Source organism: Camelus dromedarius, chromosome 3 (genome assembly GCF_036321535.1).
Source record: "Camelus dromedarius isolate mCamDro1 chromosome 3, mCamDro1.pat, whole genome shotgun sequence".
Lineage (NCBI taxonomy): Eukaryota > Metazoa > Chordata > Mammalia > Artiodactyla > Camelidae > Camelus > Camelus dromedarius.
Genome location: NC_087438.1, coordinates 27,728,755 through 27,755,181, shown reverse-complemented (window position 1 = coordinate 27,755,181; position 26,427 = coordinate 27,728,755). Strand labels below are relative to the sequence as shown.

General features: G+C 35.4%; 1 long non-coding RNA gene across 1 annotated transcript in view; it reads left to right on the top strand.

Moving 5' to 3' along the window:
* Positions 1-18,786, top strand: part of LOC135321045 (uncharacterized) — a 31,177-nt gene extending 12,391 nt beyond the window's left edge. Inside the window, exon 3 of the long non-coding RNA XR_010380457.1 lies at positions 18,615-18,786. This is a non-coding gene — a long non-coding RNA (uncharacterized LOC135321045). The remainder of the gene's footprint in view (positions 1-18,614) is intronic.
* The last annotated feature ends 7,641 nt before the right edge of the window (positions 18,787-26,427 follow it).

Genomic DNA, 26,427 nt, shown 5'->3' with positions numbered 1-26,427 from the left:
TGTAATTGACAACCTGGAATTTGCATTGATGTCAGCTCCATTTATTGAGATAGGAATTATGGCGAATAACAATACTTAGGGAGGAATTCTATTTTGGATATGTTAATTTGCTATGAAGTGAATATAAATAGGTTGAATCCCTCTATTAAAAACAGATCTCATGTTGAATTAAAATAAAACTCAAAATCATTTGGCTTATAAAAATTACATCTAAAATAAAATAACAATAAAAAATTAAAATAAAGAGATGGACTAAGATACACCAGAGAAGCCCTAAAACAGTTCAATCCAAGGTAAAAGGAGTTAAATTAATAACTACTTTGCATTGGAATGTTCCACCATGAGTATTTACGCTCCCACAGTTTTAATATACCTCTCTTACCCACCAACCAATCAAGAAGACAAAGGTGAACATAAAATAATTTTAAATATTTAATTGATAGATATAAATTTAGCTTTATAATATACATTTTCAAGTATCCATTGGAGATTAGGAGGAAATATACACTGGATCACAAAGTATTCTTCAATAAATTCCAAAATGCAGAAATTATAAATATCAATTATTCTACCACAATACAATTCGGTTAAAAATAGGTAACAAAAGCACAACCTCTAAATCTCATTCATTACTATAGACACACATACAAACACATTTTAAAACCTTAAAATATTCCATATTAATATGTGGATAAAGAGAATCATAAACCAAATCATAGACTATTATGGAATAACAAGTATTGCATAATAAATAGCAAAATGATTTATATTAAAATCAAGACGAAATTAAGATTTATGTAAATAACATTATTAAAATTGTATTAGATGTTCTAACAATTGCCATAAGGTATAAAGCAAAAATCAAAAGTATAGCTTTTGTAAAGGACAAAACAACACAGTGGGGAATTTGTGGATTACTTTTACATACTGTTTGAAAATTTTTCTATTTGCAAAAAGCAAAAATACTTAATATATGTAGTAAAATTAGATTCTCCCTTAAAAAGTACATCAAAATAGTTTACAAGCGGGTTAAATATTAAAATTTAAAACAAAATAAAACCCCAAAATACTAAAAACAAGCAGTGATACATTTGACTAAATAAAAAGTCAAAATTTTCTTAGTATTACAAACTGTAAACTACCTTAACTCCAAAGAAGACGTTCAGATAGCCAATAAGCACATGAAAAGATACTCCATATCGCTATCGAACAAATGCAAGTCAAAACTACAATGAGGTGTCACCTCACACCAGTCAGAATGGCCATCACCAAAAAGTCTACAAATAATGAATACTGGAGAGGGTGTAGAGAAAAAGGAACCCTCCTACACAGTTGATGGGAATGTAGTTTGGTGCAGCCACTATGGAAAACAGCATGGAGATTCCTTAAAAAACTAAAAATAGTCTTACCATATGATCCAGCAATCCCACTCATGGACATATAGCCAGAGAAGACAAAAACTGTAATTCAAAAAGACACATGCACCCCAATGTTCATAGCAACACTATTTGCAATAATCAAGACATGAAAGCAACCTAAATGTCCACTCAACAGATGACAGGATAAAGAAGTTGTGGTGTATTTATACAATGGAATACTACGTAAAAATGACAAAATAATGCCATTAGCAGCAACATAGAGATTAGCATACTAAGGGAAGTAAGTCAAATAGAGAAAGACAAATATCATATGGTATCACTTGTGTGTGGAATCTAAAAAAAAATGATACAAATAAACTTTTTTAAAAACAGAAATAGACTCACAGGAAACACACTTAATGATTACCAAAGGGGAAAGGGGAGAGAGGAAGGACAAACTGGGAATCTGGAATTAGCAGATACACACTACTATATATAAAATAGATAAACAACAGAGACTTACTGTATGGCACAGGGAACTATATTCAATATCTTGTAATAACCTATAATGGAAAAGAATCTGCAAAAGAATAGATATATGTATAACTGAATCACTTTGCTGTACACCTGAAACTATAAATCAACTATACTTCAATAAAAAAACTAAAATATAAATTAAAAATAAACTACCTTAAAAGACAAGCTAGCCAAATAATTTGAAATTTATATAAGAAATGTTCTTATTGTTACTCTTTGTTAAAAAATAATTTTTTAAAATATTCACTAGCCAAAAAGACAGAAGATGTAGATTCAGTTAAATGGATTTCAGTGAAGGTCAGAAGAAATAAAGGTGTTTAATAAACAAGGAAGTACTTTTAATGTCATTTTTAATCTCAATTAATGAAGAAAATTCATATTAAAATAAAGACATACCACTTTTTTGCCTATCAGTCTGTCAAAAAAAAATGGTGAAGGAACTGAGGTTATGCTCTGATTAGATGCTTCTAGGCTTGTAAATTGGTGACTCCAAGAAAATGATTTTCTATTGTTGATCAAGATATTTGGAGTAACTAACATGAATTTGATGAGGTAACATTACTATCAGTAATCCATTATTAGGAAATTATTACTGATACGGACAATACAAATCTATGCAATTATATACATTTGGGGAAATGTTCATGATATAAGTAAAAATGGAGGGCACTGAACTGTACAGAAAGTATAATCATGTTTTTATTAAGTATGTGTAGTTAGAAGTATGTTGAGAGACTAGCACAAACTATATCAAAATGTAATGTTTTTTATGATTAGACCATGACAACACATATTCCGTTTTCTACAATAAGCAGCCATGTTCTTGCATGCGAAGGAAAAACCACATACTTAATATAAAAAACCCTAAATTGCAAAAAGTAGTAGTTTTAACACTCCCTCTTCAGACTCTCTCTTTATGAGAATAAGATAAGCAAATGATTGTCATTCAAATTATAAATACTCCTATAATATTAATTATTGCTGTGTTAAATTAATATCTCCTATCAAATTATTTGTAATAGCTGTCATAATATAGCATGTGCTTGTCTCTCTTCCCTCATAAATTTTGATTATGGAGACTAAGAAAATGTTCTGTAAAACCATTTTGCCCTTGAAACATTAAAAAATTTCCATTGCAGCTTATGTTACTGTCTTTAGCTAATGTCCTCTTCCTACTGCCAACATTCTTATCATACTGTACTGTGAGTGTGAAGCCCTAAAGTTTCTGTCAACACGCTTAGCATACACTATGCATGCAGATGTTAGTTGTTTGTGATTCCAAGTCTCTTTGGGCCATTTGATTTCATTTTACATATGCAACAACTTTCACACACACAAAACAGCTAAGGCAAAAATAAATAGATTAGTTAGATAAAGAGATGATAGATAGATAGATAGATAGATAGAACAAAAAATGATTAAATAAGCTGTGCTGGCCCTTTGCCCCTTCATATCCAGTCTTCCCTCCACTCTTCCCTGTGCCCTGGAGCCTGACCTTTACAGACTGCATCACCACGTATACTAGAACCCTGCGGCTTCCAACTTGTTTTGGCGGTTTGGGCGATGGGAGGCACCAGCAAACTAGCCGAGGAAGGGTCTCCCATGCTGGTCCTTACTTGGCAGTTGCAGGGTTTCGCTTTCAACGGGCTTCTCCTAGGTCCTAACTTTAAGCTCTCGCCCTATTCTCTATCACTTCTACATCCCCCAGATGCTCCATAGCCTTGTTGGACTTGCTGATCTTTCTAACTTGCAATTCCCTGATTGGCCATTTGGACATCTTGTACGAAATGCCTGTTTTCTTATCCTATTGACCATTTGTATGTACTTTTATGAAAGATCTGCTTAAGTCTTTGCCTTTTTTTGAAAATCACAGTATCACTCTTTTTTTAAAATTGTTTTATAGGAACTCTTTATTCTAAATATAAATCCCTTACAAAGTAGTGTTATAAATATCCAATCTGCAATTTGCCACTTAATAGTTTAAAATGTCTTTCAGTGAATAGAAATGCTTAATTTTAAGGTAGTCCACTTTTCAATGTTTTCTTTTTTAGGTTGGGGGTTTTGCACTCTGTTTAAGAAATCTTTGTTTACATCAAGGTCTTGAAGATTTTCTCCTATTTTCTTCAGGCGACTTTATTGTTTTCTTTTCACCTTTAGATCTACGAACCATCTTAATTAAATATATAGGGGTTCAAAGTACAGTTTTTTCCATATAGATATTCAGTTGACCACACACTATTTATCCTGCTCAACTTCAGTGGTGCTTTTGTCATATGCCACGTCATATATCATGTGTGGAACTGTTGGTGGGCTCTCTTTTCTGGTGCCTTGGTCTGTTTGTCTGTGTTTATGTTAATTTTACGCTGCCTTAATGAACTGTACCTTTATAGCAAGTCGTTATACTGTACTTTATAGGAAGTACGGCTTTCATTTGTTTTTCTCTTTGAAGATTGTGTTACTGTATTGTTGTCTGCATTTCCACAGAAAATGTGACAGTTTTCACACAGAAAAAAATTAGAATTTTGATTGAGATTGCATTGTATCTGTAGATCAATCATAGGAAAATTGGCTTTAAAATTACCAAATTTTAAAGTCTTAAAACACAGCTTTAGCGAAAAAAAAATGTGACAATGAATATATGTATGTTCATGTATAACTGAAAAATAGTGCTCTACACTGGATTTGATGCAACATTGTAAAATGACTATAACTCAATTAAAAAATGTTAAAAAACAAACAAAAACAACAACAACAAAACACAGCTTTAGCAGCATTCTATAGGTTTTGACATTTTGAATTATCATTCAATTTACAATATTCTCTAATTTCATTTGTGAAGTCTTCTTTGACTTGAGTTATTTAAGTGTGTTGATTAATTTCCAAAATTTTAAATATTTTATAGCAATTTTACTCTTGGTGCTTTCTAGTTTAATTCTACATGAAGAGAATGCTGCAGGATTTCAATTCTTTACAACTTGTTGAGATTCACTCTATGATTCAAGATGTATTGTAATGTTCCCTGTGCAATTGAAAAGAATATGTATTTTACAGTTGTAGGGAATTGTAGTCAATATATATCAGTAAAGTCAAGGTATTTAATTATGTTGCTCAAATCCTCTAAATCTTTATAGATTTTGAGATTTTTTTTCCATCACTTACAGAAAGAGATTTGTTAACATTGTCAGTTTAAAAAAAAAAGCCCAGTATTAATTTTACAATTATTTGCCTTTCAATTTTGTCAGCTCTCACTTTATATCTTTATTTATAAAATATATAATTAAAGGAATACAAATATTAAATTATGTCTTTCTCTTGAATTGGTCATGTTATCACATGAAATGGCTCACTTATATCTAGTAATACTTCTTGTCTTAAAGTCTACTTTGACATCAGAATACCTACATCAGTTTTGTTCACTTTCCTTTCCTTTTATTCTCTTGTGTTTTTGTAATTAATATGCATCCCTTACAAATAGCATATAGCTCAATTTGTTTTTATTCCAGTCTAACAAACTTTGTCTTAATTGGAATATTTTTCCATTTACATATAATATAATTATTAAAATATCTAAGTTTCTAAATACTGGAAATCCTCAAGTGGTAGGCTCCTCCAAGTAAGAGGTAAGCAAACAAGATTAGCGGGATAGAAAAATGGTCACTGCCACTGCCACTCAGCTCTGGGAGTCCTGAGGTGGGAAGCAGAGTTGGTGAAGGTCTGGCAGCTAGGAAGTAGAAGAGCTGGGATTTAAATGTAGGCTTTGCAACTGAAATCTGAGATCATTTTTCCTCTACCAAGCTTTTTCCCAAGAACACATGTCCTCTTCTACTTTGAAAAGACTTGCTTAAATGTTGCAATCCGGAAATATAATCAGAAATGGTTTTCTGTGTGATGGCGATTTAAAACTAGGTGAGAATTCTGGGGACAGAGCGAGGATTCAGTAAATGTGAGTGATCTTTTCTTCATTGGAAACCCCTTTCACCTGTTTGAGCACGTTATCATGGGCATATATTTAATAATTGCCGTGTATCAGTAAGGTACGGGGCTCAAAGCTGAGAAATTTAAAATGGTATTTTGGAGGCGTATGGTGAGGGACTATCTGAAGGGAGTATGAGAGAGCTAACATTTTACCTTTTTCACTAAGAAGACAATAGATGGTATTTAAGATACAAAATAAGGAAAATGAGGATGAACATGAAAATATGTAGGTAAATACCAGAAAATAAATTTTTTTAAACTTTAAATTTAATACTTCAGGTCAATTGCATAAATTGAAAAACAAGTTAATAAAGTTTCATAAATGTGGTTATTTGGTAAGAAACAATATTTTAATTTAATCCATTAAAAAGCCTTTTAAAGAAGCTAGAACTTCATTAAAAATATTCTACTTACCTTGAAGAAAAAAAATGTTTTAAGCCTAGAAATAACTAAAATACACTTATTTTTAATGAAATTTCTTAGAAAAAAATTAAAATGTTTAGTTTCTGCCAACAACTGCTTTGTGAATGACTGTATGCAATACTGTATTATTACTCAAATCCTAAACTGCCTAAACTGAACTATATGTCTGAGATATGAAATCAGCTACTATATACTAGATTATAGCTCAGGTAAATTGCTATTTGTTCAGAGGACCAAAAAATCTACTGAATGCGGGACATTTTCAATACAATTTTTAAATTGTATATTTGGTTTATTTCTAGAGGAAATACGCACAGTTCACTACTGCCCTCTGCTGCCTGGAAGGGCAAGGAAAAAATATTTTATTACAGAAGCCGCGGTATCTGACCTACACTTATCCTATTCTCTGTATAACCTGCACCAGCTATTCTTTCTGTAAAATACGCTGACTGATACTCATTGCAAAATGAGCCTTTGGATTAGATTTCCAGTACATCTAGAATTACTTTAAGAGAGGTGGTAATTTTAAAAAAAACTCAGACAAGAAGATCTTCATGAAATAGCTACTATTTCAGAGACAAGATAAAAAGATGTAGGGGACACTGTGAACAACGATGGGAAACCTGGAATATTCTTGTAAGTTAAACCACAAGTAAAGAACAATTACTAAATAAAACATCAAAACCAATACATTTAAGTATACTTATATCAAAGATGAGGCAAAATCAGAGTGATGGAGTTGATCAGAGAAAATCTGTGGGAGCTGAGTTTTAAATCAGCTTTTAAAGGAAGATGTCTGATTAAATTATTAAAATTTGATTGTTCTGGTTTAAAAAGGGCAATCCTTCATGTTTTAGATGAAGTTTTCTAGGTAGTAAGGCAGGCTAATACAGAGAAGGCATGAAGATGAGAACTACAGTGTTAAGAGAATCTAATGAAATGAGGATGGCTGGTCTAAGCTCTTGTAACATAATTTTGATGTTGGCAACACATGTAATCTATGCAGTAACTCCATTACATAACTTTCCAGCAATAGGTGACCAGATCCCCTTTCAAGCTGAAAAAATTTTAGAATATTTTAGTTATATACAACTAAATGCATTAAAATTATATTTTTTGGCATAAACTTGTATTTGGATTTTGAATGAAAAGTAAGTGTAAGTATTAAAAATTAATGTAGCATGTTAATCTGTGGAAGAAGAGCAGAAGCAATTGTTAGGGAAAAGACAAGGACCACTGCAGTGATTAATAACGTGACCAATGAGTATATTTCCTTGCCAAGCAAAGGAACACAGACTAATATAGCAATTTACTAAGAGATTATCTTAGTGGAAAAATCAAGGGGTTTTAGTGTGCTAGAAAGGAAGAGTTCATTATGTGTGTTAATTATGGATTGAAAATCACTTTCTGTATAGGACAGAATAGTCTACTAAGTCTGTGCTTAATTGATTAAAACTAATCCTATGGTTCTTTGTTCAGGAAAGAATCTTCATTTAGATCTGGTGAGGATGTAGGATACTGATGGCTCTCAAATTCTTTGTCATTTATCACCTTAGCAGATGGGCTTCTTCGTGGTCATCAGTTTCAGTGAGTTGTGCTGAAAAATAGCATTTAGTTTTGATATTTGAGGACAAGTACTGCCTTAAGTGGAAAGGTCTCCTTTTATACAACGTGCATGTTATCTAAATTGGATTTCTGTGTGATTAAATTTCTCTGTGATGTCTTCATCTTCCCATCATCTCTGTTTCATGACCCAAAAAAGACAAGATTGGCAAAACAGATCAGATCACATCAGGTATAATTTCTGATAATAGTAATATGGATAAATTTCCCAACTATAAGGTTCCTTGCTTAACATTTCTGTACCTTGAATGAATAACAGAATGGTGTGGAATAATAATGCTTTCCATTGGCTGGAAATAGTTCACTTGTTTTCATCTGAAATAACTTGACTCTCATACAGTAACTCTGCTCTCATACAATTTATTAGATTTACCAAAACTATAATGTTAAATTTAGATACTTGGAAAAGGAACTGTATACAGCAATGTGAATTTACAATAATTTTCAATTCCATACTTCTTTCCTTTGACCAGAATACATTGGTCAATTTCACGAACAATTTAACATTGTCTAATGCTAACACTTAAAATGCAGAAGAGTATGTCCTTTCCTTACTCAGAGTAAGTTGGAAATGTGTTCTGTAATTAAAGCACAATGATTCAACTTCTTAACAGAAAAGGCACCAACGATTGGCATCTCCCAAAGAAGTTACATTCCTTTGTGATGTTTGCCAAGTGGCATTTTGAAATGCAGCCCTTTATATATGCCGTGTTTTAATTCAGAAACTCTTCAATTATATGTGAATACCCAATACTAAATGGAAGACATACCAGTAAATGCCAGCCCATCCACTAGTCTCCCATACTTACTAAACTATGTAACCACAGATTGACTATAGCCGTGTAACCTAAACAAGTTACTCAGTTTTACGTGTTTTCATTTCCTCATTTGTAAAGTAGAGATAATAATGGCATCCATTTATAGAATTTCTGTAAAGACCAAAGAAGATAAAACGTGCAAAGCTCATGGAACAGAGTCTGCCACATAGTAAGTACAAAATATGTTAGCTACTGATATTACCGTCACCAAAGTCCATATATTTTAGTGACATCCCATTGTTCATTATCATGCTACCATGAAATCATGCAATCAACTCAGCAGGTCAGGAAATAGGAATAATAGTTCTCACAAGCATAGCATTTTATTTTGAGAGGTTATAAATAATCAGTTTAACATTTGCATTAGAAAAGCTGAGATAAAAGGAATTTGAGACATTAATAACTCTCTTAAATGGGCCAAAAACAGAGCTAGGAATGAAAAAGAATTCCCTAGTTTGAAACATTCTGATTATTGGCTCTGTGGGTTTTCAAAGGAATTATGGTAAAATTATGGATAATGCTTAATTTTTTGTCCTGCTTTCCTTGATCTTCAAATTTTTCTAAGCCAAATGAGTATTACTTGTTTGCTATAGGCAAAAACTAAAGTAAATACACACAAACAATATTTTTTAAAGGAATAAACTAAAGAAAATGTTAACTTAATAGTATCTTCACTAGTTGAAAATAAAGTTTTGTTACTTTTGTAAGTAAGCTTTAGTTATCTCGGCCATTTGAAAACCACAATTCACAGTCTGATGATATGCATAAAGAGGGGACACAGTGACTTGAATTTTTTTTTTCTCAGTTTATTGTCCATGAAAAACTTGTTCAGGAGTCATCTTGGGTAAAGTGGGAGACATCCCCTCCACCAACACACTCATGACAAAGCAAATACAATGTAAGAATTTTAACATTCATTAGTACTCAGATCCCTACTTGCCTACTTATGGAGAGCACCTCTTTAAGTGTCTTTGAGGACTCTCAAGGGTGCTTACCAACTTTGACTCATCACTTCTGGCCTTTTGCCTCCGGCTACTGGTGCTGTTCCCCCGCCTGTTAGAAGTGTTTGCCAAGGTGCTGCCTTGGAGCTGAAACCCTACTTCTGATTCATTACTACATCACCACTCTTCCTGCACAATGCTCAGTTTGGGGAAAGGTCCTATAGCAAAGGGATACATGCCTTAAAATCTCCTGGTAGTTAATGATAGAACTCTTTCCACTTGCCATCTGAGAACATGGCCAAAGGCAGGTCCACATGGCCCTAGGAACCCACTGAGAAAGGTAGCTCCATGCAGTCACCAGTTCCCTTGACTCTGAGTGTCACCACCACCACTGTCACCTCTACCTTTGAGGATATCTCCTGATTTACCCAGGCATCCGCATGATATGTAGTGAGATATTAAATATGTGTTTTATACCTATCTATTATTTTCATGTCTTTTGCTAAGTCGGGGAATACTCCACAACAGTGGTGCATGCATTCCAAAATGTTCAAGTTTTTTCTGTGCTCACGTATTTAGTCATTAGTCCCAGGTCATGCAACTACTTCTACAGTCTCCAACTCGAGTAAGTTTCAAAATTAGCTATGTCCTTCTACCAACAGGACTTTTTGCTAACTGTGTTCTCACAGTTCCAGACTCTTCCTTCCATTTGGGGCCCTGTTGTCCTTTTCTATTGTCTGGGCATTGTTGAGGCCACTCAGGTTGACCATATATGTTTGTATATCATTTTGTAACATGAGTTCCAGTCTCTTCCGCCACCCCAGGAAATCAGCCTCTCTGCAGATTAGTAGATTCAATAGATACCTATCAACTCTTACCAGACAGAAGAGTATAAACCCTCATCCACCCAACCTAAATTCCAAATAAGAATTCCTTCAGCATGTACGCTCTTCCCAAGAAATTAAGTCAGTAGCTCTGTTGTTGTTGTTGTTGTTGTTGTTGTTGTTGTTGTTGTTTTTGTTTTAACCAACTTTCAACTTTTTGTGTCCCAACTAGAAAAAGTGCTGAAATTTATAGATCAAAGCATAGTCAGCTGTACAGTCATGACCTTTTAAAGCTCTCAGATGAAAGTTACCAATATTTCTGACTTTTTGCTTGTGACATCACTATTTGCATAGGTAGTGAGAGTTAATCTATACATTTTATATTTTTTAGATTTAAAATAAATGCATATAAGTATTGAAACAGTATGGGATTATATAAGGTAAAAGTGTAAGAAATAATTAGAAAAAGCACAGGAAAATCAAGGAGGAGTTGTGCTAAAGTCCTAAAAGTGGTTTGTTGGAAATGTTATTGGAGAAATTTTTCACCCTTTATGTAATTGTAGAATGGTGCAGTTGAGGCTGAATTTTACTTTTTTTGGTGATGTGAGAGAAAATGTGATAAAAAACACAGTAATGCATTTTCACCTTTAGGGTACCCATTTTTATTCTTTGAATGGCACTATGTTTGTACTTTGAATAACTTCTTTAGATACTGAAGTAATAGAAATAGAAATAACATCAATATTTTTGGACAGATTTTTAATTTAAACATTCTGCTTATTCACTGATGTAATATTACTGTAATCTACTTTTTTCATTCTTTCATGTTATCCTCATAAAGTCAAGTTCAGTTGCTTTTTTATCAGAACCTAAAGTTGTCTATGTTACAAGTGGAAAAGGAACTCATTTCCTAAAAATTCAAAACTCACTACTATACTGTGTAAGATATAGTCAAGTAGTAGGATGCACTGTCTTAGATAAGCCATTTGATTTATGTGGAAAACAAGAAACTCCACCCAGTGTTCAAGAATTTCAAGCCTGCTGTCTTGAAAGTAGATTTATAGTTTCATATTTGCCATACTAGTCTCCACTATTCATTCATATCCTCTCTCTCTCTCTCTCTCTCTCTCTCTCTCTCTCTCTCTTGTTCTCCCCCTCTCTCTTCTGTTGATATATTTTCTGGTGAAAAAGTACTTGGCATAAAGGTCAAGTTGTGAAAAATGATCTTATTTATGCTGTAAATACTAAGATACAGTTTCTTACTTTGTTTTAGATAGAATCAGATAGAATTAATTTCTTTGAAAGCTACAGCTGATAAAGTCAGTTGTACGGCCCCTGGGGATTGCAGTAATCTATTTCTCTTTAATCTGTCCTTGATCTGATTTATAAGCCCCCTTTGGAACAAATGACTCCCCAAGAAAGAAAAATTTCTGTATCCCCATACCCTACCCCAGCTCTCACTCAGATACTCTATGGAAAAAACAGTAAACATGGTCCCAGGGATGCAAATGTGAAGTTTGGACGCCTGAAGCATTGCTTGTGGCTGGTGCTAGTGATCAGATATGGAAAAGAGAAAGCAAGATTTATTGCCATGTTTTTCTCCTTTACACTTTTTAGATCTCTGTTTCTCTAATATATTATGGAGACAAATGGAATGGGCAAAGGGGCTTTTGTAGCTAACCCCAGGCCTGGAGGAAAATGGCGTTAGACTGATTAAGAATGAAACCCCAATGGAGACAAATAATATGGGTTCTCAGTCACAGGGAGAGCAAGGAGCTGGGTTCATGGCATAAGCTAATGAGGGGGGTCATAAAAACATTTGTACAGGATAAGCACTTTTATCCTTAATCTAGAGGGAACAGTCATGGTGGGCATTAGGAGGAAATGTGCCAAAGAAGATTTTTCTTGAGCAAGGCCAACGCCTAGTGGAGTAGTTGTCAACTAATCTGGTGGTCTTTGAAAATCTTGAGCCCGGATAATATTTAGTGTTCCATCTGCTCTATTCTGTCAGCAGGGAAGGCTGGAATGTGAGGAAAGGTGAGAGTGTTGGCAAATCCTATTCCAAGGATTAAAAAACTAAAAGTCCATGGGAGTTTCAGTTACCAATTTAGATGCAGGTTAGCAACTACCTTTATAAGAAGTTTAAAAGGTTTGTGATTCTTTTGTTTGTAATTTTGTAACTGTTACGGTGACATTTTGTTATTACTAGCAGCCTTCATGGTTATCCTTAAGAACCACAAATACCAAAGGAACTAAGTTAACTGTATCTCATTTCAGCTCAGTTTCAGAGGACAGAAGGGAAGTCCAAGGGGTTAGAAGATAAGGTAATATTTACAAAAGAGGAAGAAATCAGTTGAATCCTTGCAACCTATTGAAAAGATTAAAGAACATGGGTGGCTGACCTAGTTTTGCATGATTTTAGGAAAGATTTTAGCAATGAAAAGCACTAGTTGACTTTTTTTTAAGTTTCAATTTTATTCACAAAGTCTGTGGAAACTTTTTGCATTCTATAGCATTGGCTTAGCAATGTATACAAGTGGGAAGTGCCAGGTTGTTCACTAAAATCTGTTTAATTGATTTCTTGAGAGAAGGAAAACAAGGCTTAAACAAAGTCAAAGATGAGTATTCCCAACCCTCCCTTCCTCAAATTATCTCATCCTTATCCTGATAGACACATTGCTCTTTTAAGGGTTACATTTGTTCCATAAGTAAAGGATAGTCTCTTCCATTCACTTGGTATAACTTTAGGAACAGGAGCATATTTTAATGGTAAGTTGTATATTTGCTGTCAAATATATTTCCAATATATCCCCAAACCAAATGCTCAGTAGTCTCCAGAAAAAGTAATAAGATAATCCTCTGAGAACTTTCTTGTTAAATCATTTCTCTTTCCTTGGTTCATATGCATTTTTTTATTAATTGAAGTATAATAGATTTGCAAAGTTGTATTAGTTTCTGGTGCAGCATAGTAATTCAATTATACATATATATTCTTTTTCATTATAGATTATTACAAGATATGGAATATAGTTCCCAGAAGGACCTTGTTGTTTATCTGTTTTATACACGGTAGTTAGTATCTGCAACCCCCAAATTCCCAATTTATCCCTCCTCATTAAATGCAAGTTTCTGAAAAGAGCTCTAGAATATGAGAGCAAATGGGACATGGCATTATGCAATAATAAAAATTACAAGTAAAAGACTAAATATTCATGAATTCAAAATGCTAAGGATCACTCCCCAGTCCAAAAATATAAATAATTTCAGGCAGTTGCTCATATTTTTCTCTGGCCTGAAATAACTTGGTAGTTCATGATGGTAGTCATTGCCCAAGTGCTCTTAGATCCCCTAAGGGCTTCTGCCCACCCACAACCTCTGCTGCCCAAGCAGCCATATGATCACACCTCTCTCATTCCCAGTCTTGGCTGATTGAAGCAGTGCTGGTCCATAATTAGAGACACTTTATCCATAGGATGCTTAATCACTATGTGTGACATGAGGGTTAATCAGATTCCCTCCACTGAGTACAATAGGAAGTAAAAAATTCACAATGCGAAAGCTGAGAAACACTAGGACCAAAACTCCATAGAATATGGCCAAGTCATAACTGCAAAGTCTTAGAAGATAAAAAATCTATTAACTGCAAATTCTAAGCTTTCAAGAGATCCTGAGAATCCAACCCCTCCCTATCAAGCTGTAGGTTTGATGAAACTTTAGTGTGGTTTCTTAAATTTCCAGGAAAATCCATTTATTGTCTCATTGGCAGCTTCATAATAAGTTAACTTGAATTTTTTTCTATTCCTTGCAACTATGAGGACTATATCAAAATACTCTATACTCTATTTTCCATCAAAGCAAAGTCTCTTCGAGATATTATTCAAAATTTACCTTCTCTGACCTAAACAGACATTTCTCCAGTGAGGACATACATGAGGCCAATAGGCACATGAAAAAAAATGCTCAATATTGCTAATTATTAGAGAAATGCAAATCAAAACTACAGTGGAATACTACTCAGCCATAAAAAAGAATAAAATAATGCTATTTGCAGCAACATGGATGGACCTAGAGAATGTCATACTAAGTGAAGTAAGCCAGAAAGAGAAAGAAAAATACCACATGATATCACTTATATGTGGAATCTAAATAATGACACAAATGAACTTATTTACAAAATAGAAACAGACTCTCAAACATAGAAAATAAACTTATAGTTACAGGATGGGGGTAGAGGGATAAATTGGGAGTTTGGGATTTGCAGGTACTAAATACTATATACAAAGTAGATAAACAAGGTCCTGTTGCATAGCACAGGGAAGTATATTCAATATCTTGGAATAGACTATGATGAAAAAGAATATGAAAAGGAATATATATATATATATATATATATATATACACACAAATATATATATATATATACACAAATATATATATATATATATATATATACACAAATATATATATATGAATCACTATACTGTACACCAGAAATTAACACAACATTGTAAACTGACAATACAATTAAAAAATTTTTCTTCATAGCTGTATTTCCATGCTAAGTAGAATCATGGGCTGGTAATAAGCACTCAGAAATATTTACATTAATATCTCCCACAATAAGTCTTTCCTATTCAGAAAATGGCATCACTGAAGACTCATTTGCTCAGAACAAAAGCTCCCAGAGTTATACCTATTTCTTCTCTTTCTCCTGCTCTCCATGTTCTATTCTGTCAGTCTAATTCAAAATGCATCCCACATCCTAATAGTCCTCACTATCTTAATTGCTACTCATTCAGTCCAAGTTGCCACCCTGTCTCACTGGGATATTTCTGTGTGCTCCAGGCCATTTTCTTTGTATCTCCAATTTTGCCCCCTGCCCCAAGAGATCTTCCTGCACACTACATCTGAGTGATTTTTCTGCATTGTAAAATTGATCCCACCACACCTGCACTCAAAATCCTTTATTGGCTTCCCATTGAAACAGTAAAACATTCCAAACTAGTCAACACAGTAAGTGAGGTCCTATACAATCTCCCCTTTGCCCATATCGCCATCCTTCTCTGTCAACACTACTCTTAATCATTTCCTTTGAACACATGAGCATTTCCATCTCAAGTTCCTCTTCTTGGAGCAGTTCCCAGGGTCTTTATCTAGTTGATTTCTTCTCTTGAATTTTAAATAATATCTCTTCATGCCTTCTTTGTCCACCCTTTCTAAAGCAATTAGTTTGTCGCTGCTTCCAAGCACTGACATATTATACTGGGTCTTCCACACATAAGTATGGAGAAATCTAAAATTTGTTTTTTGTATGTGTTTGCTTGCTTTTAGTTAATGACTTTATCTATCGCCATCCAGAAGATTGTAAACTCCTATGTCCTCCTCTATGTCTAGTACCCAGAACAGTGTCTAGTAGTAGATGCTCAAGGAATATTTGTTTTTGGCTGACTAATTTGGAGTTGTAAAACATGGTTAAATTTCACCATTAACTCATTTTGCAGTGAAGTAAATAATTTAACATAAAAAATGTTAGTTCATAATATACTAATAATAGACCTATAAATTATAAGAGTATAATGGACCTCAACTGAGATCACACAACACAATTGAAAGTTCTATGTAAATCATAAAGTACTATAATTACAGTCCAATCACGATCTATACAGATTGCCTCCATTATTAAAATTCTGGAAAGACTAATTGGAGTTTATACAAAGCATAGGCCAAAAAATAAGTTAAAATGACAGCTCCTACTACGGAACTATGTCCTTTTTTTGTAATAATAGTTAATCTTTGAAATAGTGTGTTAACGTGTTACTCTTTATTTCAAAGATAAGAAAATAATATTCAACATTGGTTGTCATGCAACTTATTGCAATTTTATTTCATTAACAGGGGAATGTCTATAAAGAAGATTTGGTCAATGTTCTTAATTAAAATTTGAAATCTCAGACATGAAACTTATGAAAAAATTTACTAGTATATCTCAGCATTATGGTTCTTTCTGACTTTATCATTTTACAAGCTCCCTACACAAATGCTCAGAATTCAGTCATGGGGAGACCCTTGAGTGAGTGAGAGAAAGAGAGAAAGAAAGAGAGAGAGAGAAAGAAATAGAGAAAGAGAAAGAGAGAGAGAGAGAAAGAAAGAAAGAAAAGGAAGGAAGTAAGGAAGGAAAGGAGAGGGAGGGAGGAAGGAAAGAAAGAAAAAGAAAGAAAGAAAAGAGAAAGAAAAAGAAGGAAGGAAGGAACGAAGGAAGGAAAGGGAAGGGAAGGGAAGGGAAGGAGGAAGGAAGGAAGAAAAAGAAGAAAGACAGAAAGGCTGGAATGACACCTGTCAAATACAAATTGCAACTCCATCACACAACTAATTAAAGATACCATTCACTAACAATTAGCCAAATAAGATAAGAAGTATGTAAATCTGTAAATACATAGATTAAAGTTTGACCAGAGTGTAGGAAGATTTACTGGAAAATTAAATGAGCTGAATTGTTCTGTTGAATTGAAGATAAAGCTGTGATCTGGAAGCAAGAGATGCAAATTCTATTCCTGGACTTAGAATTTATTAACTCTAATGGAATCTTCCACCTCTCTGGGGATCGATTTCTTTCCTTTAAAAAATGAAAGGTATAGATGACCTAGATGACCCTCAGGGTCTTTCTACTTCTGGAAATGCAGTTCCATGAACATCTTCTGAGAGATCAGCTCCAGAATGGGAGAAGCTACAGACCAAAAAGGACAGTAATAAGAAGCTAGGAGGATCTACCAGGGCCTGGACACACACATCATTTAGATAAAAGGAAATCGGGGTTGGCCCTGACTGAATTCCTAGCTTCACTGCAAACTCTCTGAATGACCTCTGGGAGTTTTTGCTTTATTTTGGCCCCCAAACTCCAGAGAGTTTTGAAAATTACATGAGATAAGGGTGGGAAAGCACCTTTCTCTCTCGGAAAATTCCAAAGGAAAATTATAAATAGTTTCTATAGCCCATAATCTCAGTGCTGCTCATGGGTATTTATTTAAATATCTGCCCAGACTTTTGCTATCATAGATGATATCAGAGATGACAGATTACTTCTCTATTTATCAGGCTCTAAAAGGAATGGACACACTTTAACACAGCATGTTGGGAAAATCAGAACTCCCTAATTGAAAAGAAAACAACTCTGGGCTTTGTGATATTAAAGAAATATAGCTCTACTAAGGCATGAATTTAAGACATTTGTCTTCAGGAGATGTAGATTTTGCCAGGTTAGGTGAATTAAAATTGCCTAAAATTTCTCTAGAAACTTAACACTTTTTCATTTTTCCACAAATCCACTTGAAAACCTTTGAGTATTTATGGCCTTTTTACAGTTTTTTTCCTGCAAATTTTCCTCCCTCAGATGAACAGTGGTTTAATTAATTACAGTTTGTAGGTTCACTGGTAAACACAGTCAATCCAAAGTAAGTGTAACTATCAGTGAGAAAAATGTTTGGGTTCCAGATTTCATCTAGCCTTGCCACATGGTATTTGCTAAAAAGTCTGTCTCTCAGCTATGCCAATTAATCATGGAGTTATGTTCTGAACCTGGAAGTTTAGTGGTCAAATGTGCTAGCAAAGAAAAAGATTATATTCTATCTAAAAAGTATTAAGAGCATTAAAAATTAAATCAAAACTGATTTGATTATCTTTTTTCTCCCTCCATACATATATAGAGATTTGAATTCATTGAAAAACATAATTAATTAAACATAACAACTTAAAAAATCCCCAGACTTGGATGTAACAAACATACATAGCCATCCTACCACAAAGCCCCTCCTGTTTTCAACTTTCTGGAAATACAGAAGAAAAATGGAAGTCACGTGTGAAAAGAAAAGACGGCGGAATGAATAAGAGCTAGAGAAGTGGTTCAAGAGGACAGGGAAGGAAAAGGCAGAGTGAAAGAAGAAGGAGAAAAAAGTAGAGAAAATAAGGGCATGATAATGAGGCAAGAGGATGAGTGATAATTAAATGTCTTGCTGATTTTTCTTTCCATGCCTTGCTGGTTTATACTTTGTGCTCTTTTTTGTTTTTGTTTTTGTTTTTGTTTTTTTTTAATTAGTGTTTTCTGACTGTTTTGCCTCATAGGAACAGAGTTTCTTCTTCCATTCAACTCACAGTGAAGCCAGTAGTGGGATGTTTTTTATACTATGGACTCTTCCCAAAATCCAGTAGATCTTTATGGAGAAGGTGAGTACCTCAACTTCCAAGATGTTACAATTACACACTGATTTTTTTTCTTTTACTGTTTTTTTTACTGTTTTTTTAAAACAGTTTATTTATTTTTATTATTTTTTTAATGGCGGTACTAGGGATTGAATCCAAGACGTTGTGTATGCTAAGTACATACTGTACCACTGAGCTATATCCTCCCCCTTTTAATTAATTAATTTATTTTTTATTATTATTTGATTATCTTTTCCATGTGTTCTGAGACTTGATATTACCCATGCACCCAGTGGTGAAACAGCTTGACAATCTTCCTATACATAGATGCCACGATACATGCAATCTTTATATTCTTGAGGAAAATACACAGAGGATGAGCAGTGGAGGCCTAATAAGATGATGAAACCATTTTAGTTTTTATTGTTAATATTTTAGCTCATTTGGCTTGACTTTTATTTTAGAGGCTAAGATTGGCCTGTGGAAAGAACAGTAAGCAAGTATAAGGAGCCTTTAGATCCCAGGGCTGACTCAGCCCTTAACTAGCTTTAAAAATTTGCATATTCCTCAATAAACAGTTTGTTTTTAATAGATAATTCAAAATCCAGTATTTTCATACTGGTTTCTTATTTGCTCTGCTTTGTAAACTGTAAAACTACTACAAAAATGCTGGTCATTATTACTATTCTTTGTAGTAATGTTACCAGCAACGTAGTGGTATAATAATTCATTTCCCATCTGAAAGGTTCATTGCACCAATTTGCCCCATTTCTTATGGACTAATGGGTGGCATTTCAGGAGGGGTTTTCATATAATTGTCCTCCCTGTGACCCCATTCTGCCTTGTCTGTAGCTTTTTGTCTCCTTGGCAATTGATCTCCAGTTCCCTTTGTTACAATTCCCTTAAGCCTCTGGAATCTGTAAACAATCCTATAGCTCTGTTTGCATAGACAGTGAACTGTTCTTCATATTTGGGGGAGGCAAGAGCGTTAAACTAACCTATTTACAATAACAACCATGTGTTGCTATGAGATGTGCCATGACAGGACTGAAAATCATTCTCTTTGTCATGCAAGCAGAAGGTATAAATAAGGCAACCAGAGAGGTTTTATTTGTGTTAGCAACAGATGCGGAAGAGCAAAACAACTACTCCAGTAATACTGCCCACGTGCTGGCACAAACAGAAGAAAGACCTGGCAGCCCCGGGCTAAGTGAATTAGTGTTCCTCAGAGATGCCTTCGCCCAAGGCACGGTTTTGTTCTTCCTCTATGATGTCTTTTCAGTGCCAAATATCTTGTCAGTCCCACTAATGAGGAGCCAAGCTGCCTTGGCTCTGAATTGGACGTATTCCAAGGATGGCGAGTACCTTATGCACAGGTTGTTAATGTGATATCTCCTTTGACCTTGGGTGCTTTTTGGCCTCTGAACAATGCAAATAGGTGGTTTTGTTTTGTCTCCCACTTTAGTTTTCAAAATCACCACTCTTGGCCCTGTCACCATTTCCAACCAGAATTTTGTCATCCTCTCTTCGTTGTTTGCTTCACTGTCCCAAAATCTGAGGTAGAAACGACTGACCCTGCCCACGTGGTGGACTAAGTAGTCACACTCAACCGAAGTTTGAAGGAAGAGGGCCTGGAAGTTGCATTTTAACTCACAATCTTATGAGATTTTACATATTTTTCTAGCACATTTGATGCGGCCAGTGAACCAGTCTCCCTTTCCCACGCAACCTTACCCTCAGGGCTCCCTACTCATTCACACAAACATTAACAATATTCTTCAGAGAACAGAGAAATCCTAGTCTGGTCAACGTGGAGTCAAAAATGAGGAGAAACACTCATTTTTGCCTTCATTTCGGTGATGCAACATGGCTTCCCTACATGTGTATCTGAATGTCAGGATTTTAAAAACAGCCTTTTTTGTTCTGACTGATTTCTCCAATAACCTCAGAAGATTTGTGGTCTGTAGATAAGATTTTGGTAGTCTGCATTTATCCACTTATAAATCAAATACTGGCTTGAGACTCATATTACATGCAGTATATTATATAGTAAATACTGTAGGGAGTGAAAAGATGAATTAGTGTATTTATCAAAGAGATCGGAGTCCGATAGAAGAGATTAACACCTATACATAAACAACTTTTATACATGCTTTCTTCTCTTCTATAAAGAATGGAGTTACCATTGATTTAGCACAAGCTAGAAATCTCAGCATTCTCCTCATACAACATTGGTTATAAGAGTTTGCATAATTTATTTCCAAAATGTTTTTGAATATTTTTCTTCTAATAAACAGTTCACAAATTTAGCTTTCATAAATTTAGTACTAGTTCATAAATTAAAATGTTCTCCTTTGATCTATTGCAATGAATTGCTTGTTTGTTTATTCTGGAAACAATATGAAGCTATTAAAAGTATTCAGAGCAGACAGACTATGTGATTATGCCTGCTCTTTAAAAAAAAAACTACTGTTCATAACTTAGGGTCCGGATCCTGAATGGACAGTTTTTCTAGGAGTGACAAAGACCATCTCAACTGATGAAGAAAGGAAGAAAGCAGTAAAACCAGAAATCAGTTACAACGTGGGATTATCGGAAACTTAGTTGACTTCTTTATTAGAGCCATAGTAACTGTCTGACAAAATATAATTTATCAAATTAACACAGTATCCACTGAATGCAGAGCATTGCATGTTATAGGTATGATAGACCCAGAAATGTGCCACACAGATTTCCTTTTAAGGTCTGGGTGGTAGTTGCAACATACATACTTGGGAGTTGAAAGAACCCCCACTTTTGGGCCTTGACCTGTGAAGCAAGAGGTATCACAGAGGGAAAAGCCAAGGGAAAGGCTTTAAAACTATTCTTCCCACTTCTGTTGAAGGTACCAACTCAAAAAATAATCACGTCTACGGAAAAGATTTATGAGCAGTATCAAATGATTTAGCTAGCTAGTCAAGGGCCTGGAAGAGAGAAAGATAGGAGTAGAGTGTGTGACTAGACCTATCATAAAAGAATAAATATGAAGATTTTTTTGTATCATCTGTTAATGTGCATAAGAGATCAGCCATCACAGAAGAAACACTAAACCACCAAGTACACAAATGATTTGGCAGGTGTTCTTAGCCAGCATCTCTCATTGGCTTCTCTGGTGTTGGCATGAGAGGCACATTAAGAAGGTGGTCATGGTGGAAAAATGGACCAAAACTGATAAAACTTCCTCCACCACTGAGTGTCCAACCTACCCGTATGAGCAGAAAACTGATGGTGTCCTCAGTAGAGAACAACGCTGAACCCCTAATACCACCCCTGCCGCCACTCTGGAAAACAGAATGGCAAGTCCTCAAAAAGTTAAAAACAAAACTGCCATGTGATCCAGCAATCCTACTATTTTGGGTATATATCCAAAGGAACTGCAATCAGTATCTTTAGAGATATTAGCACTCCCATATTCATAATAGCTAAGATGTAGAAATAATCTAAATGTCCATCTAAATGTCCATCAATAGATGAATGGATAAAGGAAATGTGGTATAAACACACAAAGGAATGCTATCCAGTCTTTAAAAAGAAGGAAATGTTGCCATATGTGACAACATGGATAGACCTTGAGGACATTATGCTAACTGAAGTAAGTCTGACACAGAAAGACAAGCATTGCATGATTCCATTTATAGGAGGGATTTAAAATAGTCAGATTCATAAAACCAAAAACTGGGATAGTGGTTACTGGAAGCTTGAGGAGAGTGGGGAATGAGGAGTCATTAATCAACAGGGATCAAGTTTCAGTGAGGTAAACTGTAAAAGCTACAGAGAGCTGCTGTACAGCGCTGTACCTGTAGTCAGTGATGATGTACACTATTTAAAGGATATATTTTATGTTGTTTCTTATCACAGTAAAATAAAACTAAAAAGAAGAACACACACATACATACAAAAAAATAAAAAAGCACCATTCCTCAAGGAGACCAACCAGTTGCATCACTGATCACCAGTGCACAGGCCAGCTATTTGTTTTGATAGAAACATACATGTTCTAGGTACGGGTTTTTCTTCCCTGCCTGTGGAGTTGCAACCAGCACCGCTATCTAAGGACTTATAAAATGTTTGACCTACTGGTATGGAGTCCCACACACCAGCACAACAGACCAGGCAGACAGTAAAGAATATCTGGGAGTGGGCCCGTGCCATGGGATCCACTACTCGTGTCACTCATCACACCACCCAGAAGCTGCTGGCCTCACAGAATGCTGGAACAACCTCCCGAAGGCACAGCTGAAGCATCAGCTCAGAATTCTTTTTGAGGATGGGGCCCGCATACTTTAGGATACAGTATGTGCCTTGAATCAGCTAACTTTACATGGTTTGGTGGCCCCAATAAGAAGAATACAATGAACCAGGAACCAAGTGATAGAAGCAGGAGTGGCCCTCCCTACTCTCACTCCCAATAACCCACTTGGGGGATTCGTTCTTCTCATACCCACAGCTTTGGGCTTTGGCAGAGTTAAAAGTTTATGGCCCCCAAAGAGAGGACACTTCCTCCAGGGGACACAGAAAGAACTCCATTGACCTGTAAATTTCAGCTGTTCTCTGGGCATGTTAGACAGGTACCGGCGGTAAGAAGAATCAGCGTATCGGCGTGGAATTGACCCTGACTAGTGGGAGGAGGGAGGCTGCTCCCTGGAGCAAGGGAGCAGGGAGGAATATACTTGACCTCAGACTGGAGCATCTCTGTTGGTTCCTTGCCCCATCGTGATGTTAAACAGACAAGTGAAGCAGTCACAGTCTGAGGAGCCACGGTGACCACAGTCTCAGATCCCTCAGGGACATGGTCTTAGTCCTGACACCAGATAAGCCACTGAGGCCGAGGCCAGCAAAGGAGTTCACTGAACCGAGAGAGATCTAGAATGAATAGTGGAGGAGGGAGACCATGATCATTTGTTGTGACCCCGAAGTCAGCTGCAGTGGAGGAGTTGTAGTTGCTCCCACCCACCTCCTTCTCCTATATTTCTCTCAGGAAGAGCGGCCCACCAAATGCCTAGTGGAGTTCTTCCCCAGATATATAAGAACTGACTCCAAGCACTGCAGGCGTAGACTGTGAGGGACATGGAGATGTAACACTCAGATCCTTTTCAAGAAAGGACATGGTATGCAACTTCAGGGAGCTTGTCAGTGGGTCGTCTCCAGCTGTCAGCCACTTCAGAGACTGTATCATCTGAAGAGAGTCAGCATCACCAAGGGCTTGTCCTTCCTAAGGGGACCCACATTCAATGACCAATGGAGGTTGGGCTGATCCATTCCTATCCAACACTCCCTGGGCCACTGGAATGCCAGAGCTCCTTGGAGGAGATCTCAGGCCTGTACTGCAACTCGACTTCCCTCTGTTTCTGCTACACTCTGGGTTTTTTTGGGTTTTTGTTTTAATTGAAGTGTAGTTGATTTACAATGTTAGTTTCAGGAGTACAGCAAAGTGATTCAGTTATACATATACATATACATTTTTTTTCTTTTCAGATTCTGTTTTGAAGCATGGTTCCCAGAAAACCCCAAATTTAAAAACATTCATACAGTGCTAGACTTTTAAAAAACACCCCTCAAATGATTTTGGAAACTCGTGTAACAACACTAAGAAAAAGTAAGCACGTTATAAACTCCTTCATGGGTAGGAGCATGTTTTATTCATCTTTATATTTTTTATACCTGGTGTGGTAACTGATATAGAACATTAAATTGCAATGAATTGAATCATACTGAACTGGGAGGCTGGAATAATATATAATATTCAACAAAGAAAAAGAGGTTTCTTTTGTAATTAGTCACCCTTACTTGTTCCTACTTACTTATTTGCTTTTAGAGAGCAGAGTGTGAGATAATTACAGCCATGACCTCATGGAGATGTTACACACTTACTGTTGAAGGAATCCTGGTCCCCAGTCCTCATATTTCCTTGAGAAACTATCCATTGAAGCTACACTTAAGGCCACTCTTTTCACCTTATTCTCTGACTTGTAGGGTTGGGAGAAGTTGTATGTATAGTTCAGCCCCTTCCCTATTTTGGAGCAACCTGCCAACAGCAACAATGGAGTTCTTTTTGCCTATTTTATGAGATCTGTCCATGTGATGAGAGGTATAGAATCTAGGATTATTTGGGTAATTATTCCAATTTGAGGGACTATGAAAAAGTTTAAGGAAGTCTGTTTGTCTTTCAATCCAAGTCACGTCTCTAAAACCAATTCTACCAATTGTAACAGTGATGTTTTAATGTCTATCAGTTGAAATTTTCTGTGCAAATATCTCAGATGGGGAGAGGGGTGTAATTAAACTCCAAACTCTAGCTAACTCTGCAACAACTGATTACCTTTCCTCGTATTTATAAGAGCCCATTCCCCCACCCTATCTTCCAAGCCCCTTCATCAGCCCATCCTCATATCCCGTGTGGCACTGAGTCTGTTTGAGTATTTACTCCTGATCGGTGTAGGTGTATTGAAATTTAGGGCTGAAGGATGTAGAGAGAGGTAGGAAGTATTATCTTTCCTAGTCCATTGTATTTGCCTCCATAACCTGGAGGGCAGGCACACAACCCTAGCAGGTAACCACTTCTCTGCTAAGGCGAAGAAGGCCTCTGTGATGACGGTAAGTCATTATCACCCACTCCTTTCATTCTAAGATTTACATTGAGGAATGTTCGTTCAGCATAGACAAGATGATAAGCACTCTTAACATAACGAAGAACTTGTTTATTTTCTTACTATTTTCCTTCACTTCTATTGGGGAGAGTAAAACTTAGCTTTACCATTACCTGTCTTGAATAACAAAAATAATATCTTTGAAAAATATTAAGCTGGTATATTAAATTAATTTTTCATAGATCAAAGTCCCCTGAAGCTACCTACAGATATCACCCAGAGCAAAAAGGTAAATTGGAACTTCAAGTTTCAAAATAAATTTTAGAAACTATAATGGCATTATATGGTCTTGAAAAGTTTTTTGAAATATAAAGTATTTTTTTCCTATGTTAGAGAAATTTTCCTCTACATACTAAGAGTAAATCTTGGCTTGCTGGATCATATGGCAAGTCTATTTTTAGTTTTTTGAGGAATCTCCATCCTGTTTTCCATAATGGCTGCACCAAACTACATTCCAATCAACAGTGGAGGAGGGTCCCCTTTTCTCCACACCCTCTCCAGCATTTGTTGTTCATGGACTTTTGGATGATGGCCATTCTGAATGATGTGCGGTGATACCTCATTGTAGTTTTGTTTTGCATTTCTCTGATAATTAGTGATATTGAGCCTTTTTTTCATATGTCTTTTGGCCATTCATATGTATTCAGAGATTGACACATTGCAATTGAGTGTACTTCAATTTAAAGAAAAATGTTTTAAAGAGTTAATCATGGTGGGTGTAGGGAGTATGCTCAGTGGTAGAGCACATGCTTGCTGTGCACAAGGTCCTGGGTTCAATCCCCAGTGCCTCTGTTAAGGAGCAAAATAAAAATAATAATAATAAATAAAATAAAAACACATTAAAAAAAACAAAAAAAATTTTTTTGAAGAGTAAATCATGGAAATCTGAGCTTAGAGGTTTACCCTAGTTATGGAAGATAATGAATATTCAGTTTCATGCTTGTATGTGTTATCACTTGTTTTAATTATAAAATAGAGACAAATATATTCTTCACTTTCATTTAACTTTATAGCACATATATTTTTCTATTTTTATAATGTCATTTTTT